Genomic DNA, 20000 nt, shown 5'->3' with positions numbered 1-20000 from the left:
TTTTGTGTGCTAATTTTGCATTCTGCTATTTTGCTGAAAGCGTTTATCAGCTGTCAAAGTTTCCTGATAGAATCTTTTTTTATTATTTAAAGGCACTTTATTTAATTTTCACAAACTGACCTTTACAGTTTTCTTCCTATCACTGATTTCTCGTCTCGTTGCAGCTAGAACAGACAAGCACCCAGCAGTGAGACCCCAGAATATACACTCCTGATAGAATCTTTAAGGGTCATTTATGTTCACAATTTCTTCCTGTCCCATTTGTACACCTAGATCTCCTTCAGTTGTCTTACTGTCTAAGACTTCTTCGAGTACCAAATTGAATAGATATAAAGAGGGTGGAAATCTTTGTCTTGTTCCTGACTTCATTCTAAATGCATTGAGTTCCTCTCTGTTGAGGTTAATGCTGGCTATGGACTTACAGTAAATTGACTTTATTACGTCAAGGTATATCCTTTGTTCCCCTAGTCTAATCTCTAGACTTTTATCATGAAAGGAATTTGAATTTTATCAAAGGCCATTTTTCTGCATTGTGTGTGTGTATGTATATGTGTGTGTGCGGGCACGCGTGTGTGTGTGTGTGTGTGTGTGTGTGTGTATTCCTAAGCATATAAATACAACGTGCTCAATCTGTATAATGTTTGCTTGTATGTATATGTCTTCAGGGGTAACTATTGAATGTTAACATGGAATGGGGAAAGTTCCTAAGGCCTCAATTCTAGACAACACACACACAACTAAGGAATATAAAAAATGGGAAAATAGTCCTCCCTAGCTAGGAAAAGCACATCCATCAGTTAGCAAATACCAAGGGGTCAGTTCTATGTTTTGAGACAGGGTCTTATTATATAGCCACAAACTTTCTAAAGCCTATGGCCTTGACCCCACAATCCTACTTCAAGCTCTCAAGTGTTAGGATTACAGGTGTGTGTCATTGCAGAGGTTTTTCTAACAGAAGCTGGTCCTAGATGGTGTGTGTGTGCGTGTGTGTGTGTGTGTGTGTGTGTGTGTGTGTGTGCGTGTGTGTGTGTGTGTGTGTGTAACAAAGCTTCTCCACTTCCACGTCTCTATTGTATAAGGACGCCTTGTAGAGTGTTGAGTGACATCGGAAAGGATAAGTCCGAGGGATTCCCAGGAAGCCACAGAAGAAGTGTTACTAAGAGAAATACGTGTACATAGAGCATAAATTCTAAACCAGCTAATGTTTCCATGGTGTGTGTCGGCTCTTCATCTCCACGTAGTAGATGAACTTAACTTCAGGCATGTAAATGAACTTAAAACGTATTCAAATGGAAGAAATCAGAGAACTACACCAAATTCATAGGACCCACTGAAGAAAGATGGTAGTGGAGATAATCTGTCTTCCAGGGTGATGTTTGAAGTCTCTGAACAAAGTCAGTGATAGGTCAGAGAACTCCTGTGTCCATGGCATATTCCTGGGGCACAGTTTCTACCTGGAGGCAAAAAAAAATGCTCCTTATGTCCAGAGTAAAGACACGGGGAGTGAAAAACACTGAGTAGAAGGTATATGCGTCATGGAGTGCCATAAACCAAGTAAGTGAACAGAACACACAGACACTAATCATCCCAATAAATAAAAATATGTTCATGTCTTCACAGCTGATGAGGTGTATTGCACAAAATGACCCAGATGGTTTATGCCCAATGACGCCAGCAGAAGCACAAGCAACTGATGGCAACTGAAACCATGACGAAGCTAGGGAAATTCCTTGAGAGAAGGAGTCACCATTTAATCCATCCCTGGAGCTTTGTTTTCCCCTCTCAAGAAAATTTAACATCTATAACTTCAAACATGGTCTGCTCAACTGCAAAGGGAGTAGAGGATACTGCTAAATGGATACTCACATTTGCCTCTCTTCAGGAAAATCTGGAAGACTTTAGGTGATGATGTAGAACTGCAATTCCCAGAGACAAGTAGATACATTCCTGTTGACTCACCAGGGAAACCTAGAAAACTAGACCACACTGGCAAACTGCTCAGGGCTGTCATCCAGCCCGGTTATTCTATAAAGCAATCAACAGCTAAAGGTGTCCTTGGTGGGGGTTCCACCAAATGGAACCTGGTGGGTGGCCTGGATGGGAGTGTGGTCTTCGTAGCAGAAAGGCAAAGAGATGACGGTTTGGCTCTGAGAAGCTTCTGAAGCTAGTCCACATTAAGACTTCGTAATCAACAAAGAACATCTACCCAGGTGCCAGCCTTGGCTTTGTTAAGGGAAGCCCTAATTACTGTAGGGAATGTGTTATGGTACCCTGAAAAACAAAGAGAAATACTTCAAAGGCGTGAGTAACAACACAACTTGCACAGGTAGTGACTTAAGCTTGTTGGCGTATTTTCACACAAACGATTGTGTCAAATTGTCATAGCTCCAAGGGTATAAGAAAAGTTGATATCCTATCGATACTGCTGTGCCTACCTTCCAGGCTTATTGTGAGGCTAGAAATGAGACAATAAGTGAAACTTATCCTTCCACACCAGGGAGAAATGACCTGGCCCCTCTGCTCAACACACAGAAGTCCATTCACAAGGAGCACCCCTCACACACACACACACACACACACACACACACACAATTAGAAGGTTGTCACTTCAGACCCTCAGACATCTTTGCCACCAAATGACTCATTCCATCTTTGTAATGATTTGTGGTCAGCTAGCCCAATTAAAGCTTACATTTCTGGAACGCTTATTTACCAGAAGAGAGCTGGTTGGCTTCCCTGTCCTTAGCACTATTCTTCCGTTTGCTCTCTTGAAATGGCCACACCTAGTCTAGATGCTCGATCCTTTGGTATTTATTTATGAGCCTTCACACTGTCAGGGAGAAACCATTACTAACAATGGCTTAACACGGTCCAACTGGTTCCACAACTCTTGAAACTGAGGCTCAGGGATGAGTTCAGAAGAAGGAACAGAAATGTTACAGAAACCAAAAGAGAAGGAAGTGTGCTGTGAGATTCTTTCTTACAGAAATGCCAAAAGCTCCAGCCATGAAGTCTCACCAACATGGCTACCTAGCAACAATTAAAGAAAAAGGGGTCATGAATTTGAAAGAAAGCAAGGCAGGATATATGCAAAGGCTGGGGGAGAGAAAGGGGGGAAATATATAATTACATTATAATCTCAAAAATTATAACTTTAAAAAAATTATAAAGAATGACTCAAGACAGGCAGTGGTGGTGCACGCCTTTAATCCCAGCACTCGGGAGGCAGAGGCAGGCGGATTTCTGAGTTCGAGGCCAGCCTGGTCTACAGAGTGAGATCCAGGACAGCCAGGGCTATACAGAGAAACCCTGTCTCAAAAAACCAACAACAACAAAAAGCCAAAACAACAACAAAAAAACCCAACAACAACGAAAATGGCTCAACACCCAAAATCATAAGGTCACATTATCCATTCTCTAGCCCTTTGCTCCAATTCTCTCCTGACTGCCCATGCCCACACTCACTCTTCAAACTCATGGAGTCCCCCAACTTCCTGTTTCAGTTCCTGAATCTATCAGCCATTCCTAAGAGACTATAAGTCATTAGACATCTGAACTAGTCACTTCTCAGCACTCTCAAATCCACTTGTGTTTCTCAATATTACATTTATGTAGCAAATTCTCACCACAAGATCAAAGCTATTTTGGAAGCCAGAAGAGTGAGCACTGAGCCAAATGTTATTCATCCCGATTACTGTCAGAACAAACATCCAGTGTCCTACCTCGGGACCTCAAAAATTCTTCTCAATCTTTGTACTTGACTAACTCTATTCTCTACTCCCCCAGGTAAGTCTTGTAAACTTACTGGTTTTAATAGCCTAAAAATACATTTCTGTCTCTACTAAAGAATGTTATAAAGGTTTGTCCCTTTGTTTTATGTAGACAACATAATTTCTTCATTTCAAAAGCTCATGTTTCAAGAAGAGGAAAACCAGAGGCTTATGGTATCATAAGAATGATTTAAGGTTTCCCCATTCCCATGAGACCAGTAACTAAGACATTCTCAAAGTTTATCCCGGGTTATATTAGTTGCAGAGGTTCACCTACTTTAGATGACTGCAAGCAATTCAGATCCTTGCATAAGCCAGAGCTCTCCTCTAAGCGCCATGAAAACTTCAAGTCAACATTTCTAAACTGTCTAAAAAGTACCTCAAAATCACATGCTCAGATGGAGAAATGAGGAAAGTACATGGTACACAAGCATGAGGACCTGAGTTCAAATCCCTAAGACCCATGAGAACCCGGACGTGAGAAGGCGCATCTGTAATCACAATGTTCCTAAAGTGAAATAGGAGGAAATGACAAAGAAAGAAAGAAAGAAAGAAAGAAAGAAAGAAAGAAAGAAAGAAAGAAAGAAAGAAAGAAAGAAAGGGGAAGGGGAAGGGGAAGGGGAAGGGGAAGGGGAAGGGGAAGGGGAAGGGGAAGGGGAAGGGGAAGGGGAAGGGGAAGGGGAAGGGGAAGGGGAAGGGGAAGGGGAAGGGGAAGGGGAAGGGGAAGGGGAAGGGGAAGGGGAAGGGGAAGGGGAGGGAAGGGAGGGAGAGAGAGAGAGAGAGAGAGAGAGAGAGAGAGAGAGAGAGAGAGAGAGAGAGAGAGATAAAGAGAGAGAGAGAGAGAAAGAGAGAGAGAATCCCTGTGAGCTCACTGGCCAGACAGCCTGGCCTACACAGCAGAGAAAACAGAGGCTCTGTCTGGTGGTAGGCAAGGACCAGTACACAAGGTTGTTTCCTAACTACATGCGAGCTAATCCTCACTTGTACCGGTATGCAAATGAAAACACACACAGACAAAGTTTAAAACCAAAAGCCATAATTAGTCTTTCGCTTTCCATCTCTGCCTCTCTGTATCTTTCACACACGGATAAGTTTTTTACACATGCACAAGCACACGCGCAGCACGCACACACACACACACACACACACACCACCACCACCACCACCACCACCACCACCACCACACCTTCTCTTATCTCCCCTGCACTAAAACACCACCCAAGTTCAAGTCCTTGAGATAGAAGCCTGGTATCATCCCTGCCCCCTCCCCTGCCTCACCCAATCCATCGACAATATCTCCCCACATTACCTCCTAATCTTCTTGCAAGTCCATCCCTTTTCCCAGTTCAAATAATGAACAATGACCTGTTCAAATAAGGAAATTAAAACTGAGATTGCATAATATCATACAACTAGTAAGTTGCCAAGCCAATTCAGACACCCCATCTGCCTCTTCAAAACCTATATTATGCCTCATTTGAGGCATAATTTTTAGGTCAGGCACACCACCAAGAAACACAACAGAGAATATGGCAACAGAAGGGCGGCCAGGAAGATTCCCTACAGCCAGATAAGGAAGTGTCATCTTCCTCTAGCACCAAGTCACAAGTGATACAGTACCAAGCTCAGATGGGTATATTTTTTTTCATAAAAAAAAAAAAGCAAAAGAAGATATCATCACATCCCGATCCAAATATAATTCTAGCCTAAATTTACCTCAAATAGATCACAACCTACCTTCCACATGAACAATGACCAGAAGTGAGGTGTCAGGATCTCAACCGAAACACAGCAAAGGTATCATGTTCGTGAATACAGTGTCTCTAATGGCATCCTAAGGAGCCTTTCTGAAAACTTCTTCTTAATCACCAGAGAGAAAGAGACACTCAATATGCTAATAAGGAGCCGGTGCATTTTACTGTCTGAGACAGTGACTTAGAACTGAAGATCGTGGACACAGGTGCACCAGGCCCTCCAGAGACTTCCCTTCATAGGTCTGTTTCACTCAGGAAGTATGTGACAAGTTTCTGAAGACTCCAGAGAGAGCTGATGAGATGGCTTAATGGGTAAAGGTGCTTGCTACCAAGCCTAACTATCTGGGCTTGACCCCTATAACTGGTGGAGGGAGAAAATGGACTCCTGCAAACTGTCCCCTGACCTCCGCAGGCACATGCCCATCTGCATGCACCATGCACACATGCAAAATGAATCAATGTGATTGAAAATGTGTAAGGGTCCCAGAGAACGCTCCTGAAATGCATCCCCTAGTAAAGGGTTTATCTTCATTTAATTAAAGCCTTTAGTAGCATATATTGATTGCTTTTTAGTGTCACTACGATGAAAAATACCTGACAGAAGACACAGTTCAAGAAAGGAGTGGCTTATCATGAAACTTAGACGTCCTGGCAGGGAAAGCCCAGTGAACAACTCGGCCTGTGCTAAGGGGGACTTGCAATGGCTATATCTCACGACTTAGCAGATCGGGGAGCTCAAACCTTTTTCTCCCACCTCCCAGAAAAGCACTGTTGGCTGAGACCAAGTATTCAAATTCATGAGCCTGGAAGGGACATTTCACATTCAGAATATAAGAAAAAGCTTTGCTGTAAATGATGAGTATATTCTACAGGTTTGCAGTAATGAAGATGACGTAATAAGAAAGTCCTAGATGCCAGGAAAGCAAGAGCCTCCCTAGACCCCACAGGGATGATGTTAGCTGAAACACCCCCACAAAGGGGAGGGAGAGCCTGTCAAGACCATATCCAGAGGTTAGGCATAGCCACCCATTGAGGATGGGGCCACCTACCCATCTCCCAAATTTTAATTGTTCCTGTCTAAAGGAAATACAGGGACAAAATGGAGCCGAGACTGAAGGAAAGGCCATCCAGAAACTGCCCCACCTGGGATCCATCCCACATACAGACACCAAACCCAGACACTATTGCGGATGCCAAGAAGTGCTTGCTGAGAGGAGCCTGATACAGCTGACTCCTGAGAGGCTCTGCCAGAGCCTGACCAATACAGATGAGGATGCTCGCAGCATAGGACTGAGCACAGGGACCCCAATGTAGAAGTTAGGGAAAGGACTGAAGGAACTGAAGGCCTTATCTAGAATCAATGGGAGGAGAGGCCTTTGGTCCTGTGAAGGCTTGATGCCCCAGTGTAGGGGAATGCTAGGGCAATGAAGCAGGAGTGGGTAGGTTGGGGGGGTGAGGGGGCACCCTCATAGAAGCAGGGTAAGGGGGGATGGGATAGGGCTTTGCAAGGGGAAACCAGGAAAGGAGATAACATTTGGAATGTAAATAAACATCCAATTAAAAAAAGAATATCTAATTTTTGAACACTTATTAAAGATATGCACAGGACTAAATTTTATACACTTCAATAAATTCAGTCTTCACAACCATAAAAGAGGGTGCTACTATTTCCTATTTCTAGAAAGCTGACATATTAGAGGGAAGTGACCGTAGTCCTACACCTTGTACACACTTAAATGAATAGCCATTCCTAATCTAGAACAAAGTAAGAAAAACCGTCATTATGCAATGCTTTTTTTCCAAATAAAGTACCCTTTTAATATAGGATTGCTTTTCAAGCAATGACAGAGTGGTGTAAACAGATTGATTAAGCATTTGTAAGCATAATTCTAGATGTATTTTTAAAAAAAACAAAAATAACCTGTTCATAGACAGAAAGACTACAAACTTTTTTAAAGGTATTCCTTTTTAAATGTATTTATTTTATGAGTCTGAGGAGTGTTTTGCCTGCATGTGTGCATGTGTATACCATGTGTGTGACTGGTGCCTGGGTCAGGAGAAGGTGTCAGATCCCGGAATTAGAGTTACAGATGGTTGTGAGCTGCCCTGTGCGTGCTGGGACCCAAACCTGGATCCCCTGTAATAACAGAAAGTGCTCTTCGCCGCTGAGCCTTCTCTCCAGCTCTCACAATTAGGGTGCTGAGCCCTCACTTCCTAGTAAACACAGACTTGTTCATCAGACTTACAGCATAAAATGAGAGACACTTGAATTCAGTTCTTCATTGTATACCCAGTGGCCAGTAAAGGACAGAACCCGTTTTGATGGATGGGTTGTTTGTTTTTCCCAGAATTCCTGAAAGCTGAGGCCTGGACGGCAGTGTCAGAGTACGAGCCTGAATCTCTCTGTGCTGACTGCCACGTATTTCTGCTTCACCCACACCTTGTGTGGGACCATGTGTCTAGCTCTGACTAAGCAGTTATAAGAAAATTTGTCTTAAGGGCTGGTGAGGTAGCTCTGCAGTTAAGAGCACTGACTGCCCTTCCATAAAAGATCAATTCTCAGCACCCACACTGTGGTTGACAGCCATCTATAACTCCAATCCAAGGAAATGCAACACCCTCTTCTGGCCTCCACAGGCACGGCAGATATGTGGTAGACAGATGTACAAGCAGGCAAAAAACCCATACACATAAAATAAAAATAAGAAAGATAAATAAGAAAATGAGTTTCACTTCCATATCATCTATAAATTATAATACAGGTCTCTCCAAAAGCTTTGTTTTTGAAGTCAGTATAATGACCAAAAAGATGGCTGCTCTTTAACCTGTGTTCCGGAGGAAGTTCAGCAAGCAACCCGCATGCAGGCAGGCACTGGGTAAACACAAGCCAGGCATGAGAACTATCCTCTTTTTATGCCACAAGAGAGGCTGTTTGTTACCACAGAATAGCATGACTTACACTGACTAATTCAACTGCTTTCTTTATAGCTTAGCACATACAGTAGCCACATTGAAAATTCAAGGAGGAAATACAGACTCAAATGTTGCAAAGTCCTTCTGAACAAAATACTTGCACTTGTTACATCCTGTTACATCCCTAAGTTCACACTTCTCTCTGAAACATCTTTCTCTCTCCGAAACATCTTTCTCTCTCCCCACTCTTGCTGCTCCTTCTCCTCCTGCTCCTGCCCCCTACCCACTCACTATTCACCTACCCCCCTCACTTTGCTATGCAGCCCAGACTGGCCCAGAACTCACAATCCCCACACTTTAGTTTGAGTGATGAGACCCCAGGCATGTGCCACACTTGGCTCCTGCATTCTTTTTTTATACTTCTGCATTGGTGGTGGGATTCATTATGAAAACAGAGAAACCGTGAACATAAAGGGGAAAGGGACATGTTGTGAACATCCATCAAAAGGGACCGACCTTGACACTTACATAAGAGCTGCATACAAATAACTAGTTTTAAAATGATTTTGTGATATTATGTTTACTTGCCTGTGTGTCTGTGTACCACATATGTGCCTGGTATGCATGGAGACCAGAAGAGCATCAGTCCTCTGGAAATGGAGCTACAGATGGTTGTGAGCCATGGTGTGTGTGCTGAGAATCAAACCCCGGTCCTCTGGAATAGCAGCCAGTGTGTGCTCAGACCACTGAATCATCTCTCCAACCCTAAGACTAAAATTTGAGATCTACAGAGAGGTGAAACAATTTGAATCTATTTTATATACTAAATCACCTGTGCTAGCTAGTTTTATGTCAACTTGACCCAAGTTCAAGTCCTCTGGGAGGAAGGAACCTCGGCTGAGAAATTACCTCCATATTCTAGAGGCAAATCTTTAGTGCATCTTCTTAATTAATGACTGATGTGGATGGGCTCTGCCAAGGGAGAGCCAATTTCCACCACCCACATGGCAGCTCACATTGTCTACAACCCTAGTTCCAAAGGATCTGAAACCCTGCACAGACATATGCAGGCAAAACACCAATGCATATAAAATAAAAATAAATAATTCTTAAAAGAACATAATAGTTGACAAATAGAATGACATTGTAAGAATAAAATATTGTAGCACAAATTACCTACACGTGGTCGTGCTCCCCTTGGACTGGTGGTCCCAGGTGCTACAAGAAAGGCTGAGCAGTCCAGTACGCAGCACTCCTCTAGGGCTGCTGCAGCAACTCCTAACTCCAGGTCTCTGCTCTGTTTGATTTCCTGTCCTGACTCTCTTCAGTGGGGGAACAGTGATGTGTATGCATAGGTAAAACAAAGTCTTTCCTCCACAAGTTGCTTTTGGTCATGGCGTTTCATTATAGCAATAGAAACTTGTAAGACCGTCTTTCTAGAACTGTATCTTTTTGTCTTCCTAGATGTGAGCCTAGTCAAAATGCCACCTTTATAGGAGGTACATCTACCTCTGACCAGTGTTCCAAGACATTAAATTAATTATGATAAAAAGCGTGAACTTTTAAAATGTTTTCACTAGCTAATACATACATGTAAACATGTATTTGTAAAATTAACATGCTGTAGCTGAGTATCTGCAGTCAAGAGGCTGGAAGGGCTATGTTAGAAGATTGTAGAAAACAATTCTAACATGCCTGTAAACTGAATAATTTATGGCTTTTCTAGACAACTTAGAAGTTAATTTCTGGAAGGGAGTTGAAAGTCTTTCTCAATTGAGCAAATATTTTCAGTTGTCCTCCATTTTATCACCATAATAATCCATGTACGTGTAAGAAACTATTTACAACCTCCTAGTAAAAGGGGCATGCACCCACTTGGGGTTAGGTAGTTGTAGAATCAAAATAATTTATCATTTGCGAAGGGTGAGGAAAACAAGACAAAATCTAGAATAACTGCTAGTTTGGGGAACATAAGCACCAAAGGCTCCTGGACCGCGCTGGGGGTGGGGGTGGAGACCAGCCTTCCAACAGATGGGGAATGACAGGTCAGGGGCACTGATGTGGACATAGAAAACCAAACATCAGAGTGACGGTCCTCAGGAGAAATGTTGTGCATTCTCTGTGCTTTAGGCTATGGAGGAGTTTAGTGTGGCAGTCACTGGAGCAGAGAGGTACCCAAGGGTTTTTAAGTGCTAGTATCTTGGGAGAACAGACTTGCTGACATCGGACAATAAGTAGAGAGTTCAGCCTAACAAAAATAAACCAAGAAAGAGACTGAGGCCAGAGAGCCAGGAGGGGTGATGACAGAAACACTGGTCAACTGTACTAATCTGCCTCCCTCCCGCCATATAACTCAACCCTCTGCTACTTCTGCCTTTGCCTTGATTGGAGACACTTAGGGCTGCCCTCCACTGTCTCACTGCCCACGTTGCTGCTACTGTTCTTTTTACCCGGGAACTTCCTCTCCTGTAAAAGTTCTATACATCCTTCACAACAGAGCAAGAAGGCCATTATTTAATATTGCATGTCCCAATTCCATACCTCATTAACACCTGAACACCTTACACTGTTTTGTCTTACTGCATTCGGTTTTATTCCATGGTGTGCGTGCACACACACATACACAGAGAGAGAGGCTTGTATGTATGTGCATTTTCTTCATCCTCTGTATCCCAATCACACACTTTTACAGGCCTCATGATTCACTCAGGTGCTCCATAAAGATTTTAAAGGTCCCATACTAAAACATGTAATTCTCAAAGAGTCAAGAATATCTTCAAAGGACAATTTCTTCTATGATTTCAGAGTTCTTATGACCAGCATGGGATTAGCCACATCCAATCCCAGGGAAATCTTTATCTATTTTCCTACAACTCTGTAGAAATACAGAGAGGGGTAATTCTCAGGAATGTTTCCTCAAGTCACCTCCTATTGTACAACTAGATAGGGAACGCAGAAAAAGGATGCACAGGGAGACAGGTGCAGCTGACTTTGCTGTCACATGCATTCACTGAGTGTGTACTAGTGACTATTTAAAGAGTCGTTAGACTGGGGCTGGAGAGATGGCTCAGCAGTTAAGAGCCCTGACTGCTCTTCCATGAGGCCCTCCCTGAGTTCAATTCCCAGCAACCACATGGTGGCTCACAATCATCTGTAATGAGATCCGGTACCCTCTTCTGTAGTGTTTGAAGAAAGTTGAAGTATATTCACATTAAATAAAATAAATCTTGAGAGAGAGAGAGAAAGAGAGAGACTTTAAACCAATCCTTTCCCAAAATTTCAGGTATGAAAAAAGCAAGTTGCAAGAGTCTCACAGGTAGAGCAGCAACAGTGTCCCATGAACTAACACACAAAGACTGCAGCGGTCTGAGCCTTGGATCTTAGGAGTCCACTGGCAGAACCAGAGCCAGCTGCTGAGAGTGGATTGTGAGCACAAATAATTTTTAAAGTAAAGTGGCAGAGATGTCTGATATATAACAAATCTGAGTTTAATCACAAGAAGAAGTCAGGCAAGGTCCAACCTGGATTCCGACCTCAGCTAGCTCATGTGACATTTACATCATCCTAAACTAATAACTTGTCCTTTCAGCACTTTGTATTTCTCATTAGTAAAACAAAGGGGAAAATACCTCTTTTTTATAACTCAGTGAGTTAGCAAGAAAAGAAACTCCCAGCATCAAGTAGGGTTGCAGTCAGAAGCAGCCACTAGAACTGTGGTAAATTCTAAGAGCCTGTCTATGGCCCATTTAGCACTGCCTGTCAATCATTCATAGTCTGACTTGGTACATACTAAGACTCTCCTGGATGCCATATGTGCTCTAAATCCAGAGAAGCATCACTTGTCTATGTGGTGAATAGCATATACTCTGCAGCCGTATCATGTAGCAGTTGTGTGACTTGGATGAAGCTAATTATTTCCTTAAGCCCAGTCCCTTCATCTGTGAAAGAGAAAGAACAGTGATACCCCCTCAGAAAACCCTTGTAAGGATTTGTAAGGGACCAATGCATAGCAATTGTATGTCCTGAGCACAAACACGGGTGGATGCAATGGTTATTATTTTTGTGGTATTGCTCTGGACTAAATAAACAAATGAGACATTTGCAGGCTGACTAATGTCCAGAGACAAAGCAGGAAGTTGGCCAGTTTCTAAGTGTTCTGAAAAGACACCAAGTTCACACCCACCGCATGCACCTCGGGAATCCTGATGTCTAGAAAGGCTGCCTAGGCCTTCTAGCTGCATTCAAGATTCAGCAGCATCCAGCCACAGGAGAGTCTCAAAACTTCTGCAATTGAAAATCTAGACCAAAGTCTCTTCTTAAGAAGTGTCGGATATGTTTTAAGAAGGGGAAAACGTCATACACTGTAGTCCAGGATGCTCAGGAGTTCGTTATGTAGTCCAGGCTGGTCTTAAACTTGAACAGTCCTCCTACCCCAACCTCCCAGATGATCCACTACTTTTTGTTCATCCTGTATTGCCACGAAAATGCAACTGTTTCTAATTCTGTCCCTTTATTTCACCCACTGAGTGAATATTCACTGGAGGGGTTATAGAGGGCCTGAGTGTAAAACAGGAAATGACTCAGAGAATCAGATACGGTCTATGCCTTCAGCAAGCCACAGTGCAGCCATAATAATTTCAAGAGCACTAGAAGAGGTAACTCTGGAGTTTATTTTTGTGAGTGAGAAACTATGAAATTTTTCAAGTTTTAGTGAGAGGAGTAGTAGTTGTATTAAGGTCATGAGTACACGTTTATTAGAGGGTCGGAAAGAAGAGTCAGGCGATTCTCTTTGTCTGGCTACCCTGCTTTGAAAACCATAGTCATCACTTAACCCCAGACTAAAGTAGATCTTATTTCAAATCACAACTAGTGAATAGATAGTTAATGACTAGCCAGAGGATCTTAAAGACTTCAAGACAAGATCTTTTTTTTTTCCATTTTTATTAGGTATTTAGCTCATTTACATTTCCAATGCTATACCAAAAGTCCCCCATACCCACCCACCCCCACTCCCGTACCCACCCACTCCCCCTATTTGGCCCTGGCGTTCCCCTGTACTGGGACATATAAAGTTTGCGTGTCCAATGGGCCTCTCTTTCCAGTGATGGCTGACTAGGCCATCTTTTGATACGTATGCAGCTAGAGTCAAGAGCTCCGGGGTACTGGTTGGTTCATAATGTTGTTCCACCTATAGGGTTGCAGATCCCTTTAGCTCCTTGGGTACTTTCTCTAGCTCCTCCATTGGGAGCCCTGTGATCCATCCATTAGCTGACTGTGAGCATCCACTTCTGTGTTTGCTAGGCCCCGGCATAGTCTCACAAGAGACAGCTACATCTGGGTCCTTTCGATAAAATCTTGCTAGTATATGCAATGGTGTCAGCGTTTGGATGCTGATTATGGGGTGGATCCCTGGATATGGCAGTCTCTACATGGTCCATCCTTTCATCTCAGCTCCAAACTTTGTCTCTGTAACTCCTTCCATGGGTGTTTTGTTCCCACTTCTAAGGAGGGGCATAATGTCCACACTTCAGTCTTCATTCTTCTTGAGTTTCATGTGTTTAGCAAATTGTATCTTATATCTTGGGTATCCTAGGTTTGGGGCTAATATCCACTTATCAGTGAGTACATATTGTGTGAGTTCCTTTGTGAATGTGTTACCTCACTCAGGATGATGCCCTCCAGGTCCATCCATTTGGCTAGGAATTTCATAAATTCATTCTTTTTAATAGCTGAGTAGTACTCCATTGTGTAGATGTACCACATTTTCTGTATCCATTCCTCTGTTGAGGGGCATCTGGGTTCTTTCCAGCTTCTGGCTATTATAAATAAGGCTGCTATGAACATAGTGGAGCATATGTCCTTCTTACCAGTTGGGGCATCTTCTGTATATATGCCCAGGAGAGGTATTGCTGGATCTTCCGGTAGTACTATGTCCAATTTTCTGAGGAACCGCCAGACTGATTTCCAGAGTGGTTGTACAAGCCTGCAATCCCACCAACAATGGAGGAGTGTTCCTCTTTCTCCATATCCACGCCAGCATCTGCTGTCACCTGAATTTTTGATCTTAGCCATTCTGACTGGTGTGAGGTGGAATCTCAGGGTTGTTTTGATTTGCATTTCCCTGATGATTAAGGATGTTGAACATTTTTTCAGGTGCTTCTCTGCCATTCGGTATTCCTCAGGTGAGAATTCTTTGTTCAGTTCTGAGCCCCATTTTTTAATGGGGTTATTTGATTTTCTGAAGTCCACCTTCTTGAGCTCTTTATATATGTTGGATATTAGTCCCCTATCTGATTTAGGATAGGTAAAGATCCTTTCCCAATCTGTTGGTGGTCTTTTTGTCTTATTGACGGTGTCTTTTGCCTTGCAGAAACTTTGGAGTTTCATTAGGTCCCATTTGTCAATTCTCGATCTTACAGCACAAGCCATTGCTGTTCTGTTCAGGAATTTTTCCCCTGTGCCCATATCTTCAAGGCTTTTCCCCACTTTCTCCTCTATAAGTTTCAGTGTCTCTGGTTTTATGTGAAGTTCCTTGATCCACTTAGATTTGACCTTAGTACAAGGAGATAAGTATGGATCGATTCGCATTCTTCTACATGATAACAACCAGTTGTGCCAGCACCAATTGTTGAAAATGCTGTCAAGACAAGATCTTAATGGTAGCTGATGCATTCTCCTTTAGTATGTAAGGGTAGTGATAAGAAACATACATGGTACATATAAGCTAAAAGTTAGATCCTGGGAGGTTTCAATTTGAGTGTAATTTTTTTATTTTATTATTTTTTTTTAATTTAATTTTATTTTGTTTTTTTGAGACAGGTTTTCTCTGTGTAGCCCTGGCTGTCCTGGAACTTACTCTGTATAGACCAGGCTGACCTCGAACTCAGAAATCCGCCTGCCTCCCAAGTGCTAGGATTAAAGGCGTGTTGAGTGTAATTATAAACCTCCCTAGATGGGGGAAGTTTACTGTGGTCGCTGACCAGGAGCATAGCATGGCTCTCCATTAAAGTCCCCTAAAACTTACTAGAAATTGGGGGCTGGGGAGTTTTGGGGTTTTGTTGTTATTGTTGAGAAAGTTGTTTGTTCTGGAAATCAAACAAAGGTTATTATGGGTTAGGGGATCCTTAAAAAACGTATACCTTGGCTTTCCATAAGAAGACAATGTCCAGGACTTAGGAGCCTTCCAGAGCACTGGTAGGAAGCTGCCAACTGCAAAGTCATAGCACAGTTTAAAGAGGCTTTGTGCATAATTGTCTCTAGAGAGAGTTCTGACAAATTAACAGATTGTTAAGCAAGTTCTCTCACAATAACTGCAGAGTGGAGTTGACTGGGGTTTACAAAAGTCACCGAGTCAATCCCAAATGTAACACATTTATGTCCATTTTCTATGCATAACTCTTTGGGAATGGAATCCTTGTGGGCTCAAGTTTGGAATATGACCCAGTTCCCACTTAACTTGATGGATAAAGAGCAGGCTATTCAAGAATTGGAAAATAGTTCCTTCAGGTTTCAAAGTCAGGAAAGGAAAACCTGAGGCTGGCCCTGGACACTAATAGAGAACAGAGGCACAGAAAGTCTCCCTCACACTCAGCCCAGCGTAGCCCCTCAGAGGAGGAAGATGAAGCAATTGCAGAGGCCACAAACCAGAGGAAGGACTGCACAGGAAGGGTGTGAGGTTCAAGGAGCCCAATTAAGACAGAATGAACATCCAAGTGTTTCCTGCAGTCCTTCACTCCGGGACCACATCCTGATTTCAAACGTCATGGAAACACGAAGAGAAAAGCTGCAAAATGTGAACAACTTTCAATTCTCTCTCTGATTTTCACTTGTTAGAGACAATCTGACCACTCCTGCCTGAACACCTGCAGGGCAGTCACTGAATTCAGCTGTCATGAAGCCACTCGATGGGCGGTACCAGGTTTCCCAGCAACATCAGACAGGCAGATTGACTTGAAAAGTTGCACGAAACCAGAAAACAGTGCCAGTCGTTGGGTGCCAAGAGCCTGGGGTGGTTATTAGAAGATGGTTACCTCCTCCAGTTGTCTGCCCACAGACTCGGTGCTGCCAGGACAACTGCTCAACTGGATTCAGCCAAAGCAATCGCTGCTGTGTCCTGAGGCTCTCGCTGCCAGCCTGCTGCCTGCTAAGTGGCTACACCAGGCACTTGTTGGCGAGGACTAGGTCGTGTCCAATCCGACGTCTCACTTTTAACTGGATTTAATCCACACTGCATCCACAAGCAACTCTGCATCAGAAATCTACTAATCGGAACTTCTCTGGTAGCCAAGTCCTAGTGCTCTTCATTCACGCAGTATCGGAGAATTGTAAAAAGGAGGAAACGTGGGAAAGGGCTGGGAGGCTCCAGCTTTATTTCTAAGGAACTGAAAGTCCTTTAGCCAAGCAGGACTTTGAACCATAAAATGGGATGCTCTAAAATGTGGCAAGGTTATAGAAAGAATCCTAGAAGAGATGGACAAAATGCTATAGGAGGCTTATATATACATTCGTGCATGCTTAAATGTGTATGTGTGTGTATTGCATATGTGTATATACATACAACTTTAAATACATTTTTGAATGACATAAAAATAAGACACGGCAGGGTGTGTTGGCGCATGCCTTTAATCCCAGCACTCAGGAGGCAGAGGCAGGTGGATTTCTGAGTTCGAGGCCAGCCTGGTCTACAAAGTGAGTTCCAGGACAGCCAGGGCTATACAGAGAAACCCTGTCTCGAAAAACAAAAAACAAAAAGCAAAAAGACACGAACTTGGCAATTATCTGGTTAAGTGCCTCATACAATCTGAATATTTTATTCTTTTTAAGAATTTGTTTTTATAATGTGGTTGTTTATCTCTCTGGTCTCTATCTCTTTTTAATATTCATTTTTTTAATATTCTGGATGCTTTTGAACTCTGTGCTTTCAAAATTTTATATCATCTTAGCATTACCTTTTCTATTTTTCAGAAATTGTTTCAATAAGAACAAATTGTTTAGCATCTTTACATAAGAGAAACCCCTTGTCAGCTGTGCTCCTTTATTTCATTGAGAATATCGTAGCAGTTTGTGGGTGTTCCCATGTTATGTATGTATTCCTGTTTTCCATCTGCCGATGCTGTTCTCACACACATTGCTCAGTGAGTTCAACTCATTAGTGGAAGAGTGTATTTCAGTTAGTCATTCCATAAACAACTACATGCATGATATATTTGAGTCTTACATGAATCTTCCACTTGTTCAGTTGTCGAAAAGCTGCAGTGGTTTGCATGATGGCTGCAGTAGGTTGCCATTTCCTCTGACAGTGTGTCTGCTTTTCTTCCATTTCATTGTCTGTAGAATTTGTCACTGTTGGGGACCTGGTGTGTGAACAATGAATACAGATAGTGGAAATCAAACAAAACAAAACAAAACAAAACAAAACAAAACAAAACAAAACAAAACAAAACAAAAATCAGGTGCCTGTGAGCCAGCTGACTATTTGGAATGTGGGTGTTGGGAAACCAACCCAGGTCCTCTGCAAGAGCAGCAAGCATTCAGCCACCAAGTCATCTCTCCAGACCCAATCAGACCCAACCTGAATATTTTAAAGCAAAAAAAAAAGGTTTGAGGGGCTGTTTGTATTGTATTGTTCAGATAGTTTTTCTTCCCTGAGTCCTAGCCAGGGAATCTATGTAAGTCTGATTTTTAAATTTATGAGCCCAAAGAAAGTATTTTCAGGAAAAAAATAATAACATGAGTTACATGGGATTTAACTGCTAGTTACTAGTGTTCCACATAGACTGTGCAATCTCTAAAACACTTTCAGGAGTTATTTTGTTTCCCGTTTCTCACAGTCATATGAAGATGTATTATTTAACAGACGAGGGGTCCCTGTTTCTCTTCTGTCCCCACTTCAGGCTGTAGTTCTTTATGCCTTCCTTATCAGTAACAGTTGGCTGTTGAGCAGGCCAGTCTCTGTGTGGCCTCTTGTGAAAGAGCAGATGGTTACTGGAGGGTGGCCCATAGGGGGAGGTACAAGGAAAGAGTTCTAAGTGTAGACAACAAAAGAAGCGCATCCTGATGACAGCACCTTTGGGCCCTGCACACACTTCCTTTGAAGGGCTGCGTTTCTTTGGTTAATGCCACAGAGAGGTTTGTATTTATACGAAACAGAAGGAATGGTCCCTAATCTCCAGCTGTTCACTTAGCATGCAAGTACACTTCATATGTGGTGATAAACGGTGAGAGTCAGTTAAGTTTCGTTCCGTTAAGATTGTAGTTTCCTGTCTCCCCAAGATACCTCATGTGATCTCTGAGTAGTCAAACAGATATCCCAGTTGTGTACAAGGAAGAAGCCGTGACTAGGGTTGGCCTTCTCATCTATTGAACCTCCACTCCGTGCTTGAGCCTAAGACGAAGCACACAGTGCATTAGCCCAGACGTTAGAAAGGCCTTTGGGAGAGACTGAAATCCTAGAACGGGAGTGCTGACACTGATAACAATAGATGGACGACAGTGTTTGGTGAGGATCACAGAGCAGCAAGCACAATGCTGCACTTCCTGCCAGAATTGCTTCACTGGAATTTTATAGCATCTTTATGAAGCAAGTACTGTTAACAATCCCATTTTCCACTTAGGTCACTGTCAAAATAGCCAACAAAATGACAACAGGGGGGTACACCTGAGGTGAGAGCAATGGAACAGTTGTACATGTTCAAGCCTTCCCAACTTCCTCTCTGAATTCTCTCCTAGGAGATTTATCTGAATTACCCCACCACTCCAGGCTTTTACAAACTCCTTTCCCGTTCTTCGTTCTTCTTCGTTCTGCTGCTGCCTAACAGGGATTAGTAACTGTTGAAATCCCACGAAACCATTTACACAAAAAGGGAAGATCTAAATAAGGAGTTGTGAGTGAGATTTAACTCAAAGGCCTTGAAAGCAGCTCTAAGAAAAGCACATATTCAAATGATAAGAGAATGCAAATTCTAGATTTCTGGGGAGTAGCTGTAACTGCCAGACCAGCCCCATGAATACACAGGTGTAACTCAGAAGAGATTGTGGCTCTAAACAGAAGGGGGAAATTGTAGAGAAATAGGGTGTCAGGAGAAGGAGCTTTGGCAGGCGTGGGCATCTCTCTGTCTGTCTCTCTCTGTCTCTCTGTGTTCCTCCCTCCCTCCCTCTCTCGCCCCCCCTCCTCTCCCTCTGTCCCTTTCCCTCTCCCTCTTTCCTGAAGTCTGCTCCAGCAGAGTGAAGACACACACTGGGGCTGACTGCTTAGACAGTGGGATACGTGTGTTTGAAGACAGGTCACATCGCTATAAAACAAGTTTAGGGGCAGGGTTACACAAGTGACAGTGGTTAACGTACAGAGGACAGAAATGCTATGTGCACCAGTAACTATCAGCACTAATTTAAATGAATGAACCTCTCAGTTTCCACATCGACAGTCGAAATGCATTCGGGACAATTGGTAAGATGGGATGATTTGGGGGGTGTTAGATTTCTACTTAACTTCATGCAACAGACAGTCGTAGTTCTGTGCCAGAATGCAAAGGATCATGAACCAGGCTCACGTTATAGCCACACT

The 20000-nt window shown here is 42.9% G+C and overlaps 1 long non-coding RNA gene across 1 annotated transcript in view; it reads right to left on the bottom strand.

The window, feature by feature from the left end:
* Nucleotides 1-20000, bottom strand: part of Gm12610 (predicted gene 12610) — a 223442-nt gene that overhangs the window by 133154 nt on the left and 70288 nt on the right. The window contains exon 3 of the long non-coding RNA NR_132431.1: nucleotides 1867-2271. This is a non-coding gene — a long non-coding RNA (predicted gene 12610). The remainder of the gene's footprint in view (nucleotides 1-1866; nucleotides 2272-20000) is intronic.

The sequence above is a fragment of the Mus musculus genome, chromosome 4 (genome assembly GCF_000001635.26).
Source record: "Mus musculus strain C57BL/6J chromosome 4, GRCm38.p6 C57BL/6J".
NCBI classification, from domain to species: domain Eukaryota; kingdom Metazoa; phylum Chordata; class Mammalia; order Rodentia; family Muridae; genus Mus; species Mus musculus.
This window is presented reverse-complemented; position numbering and strand designations above follow the sequence as displayed.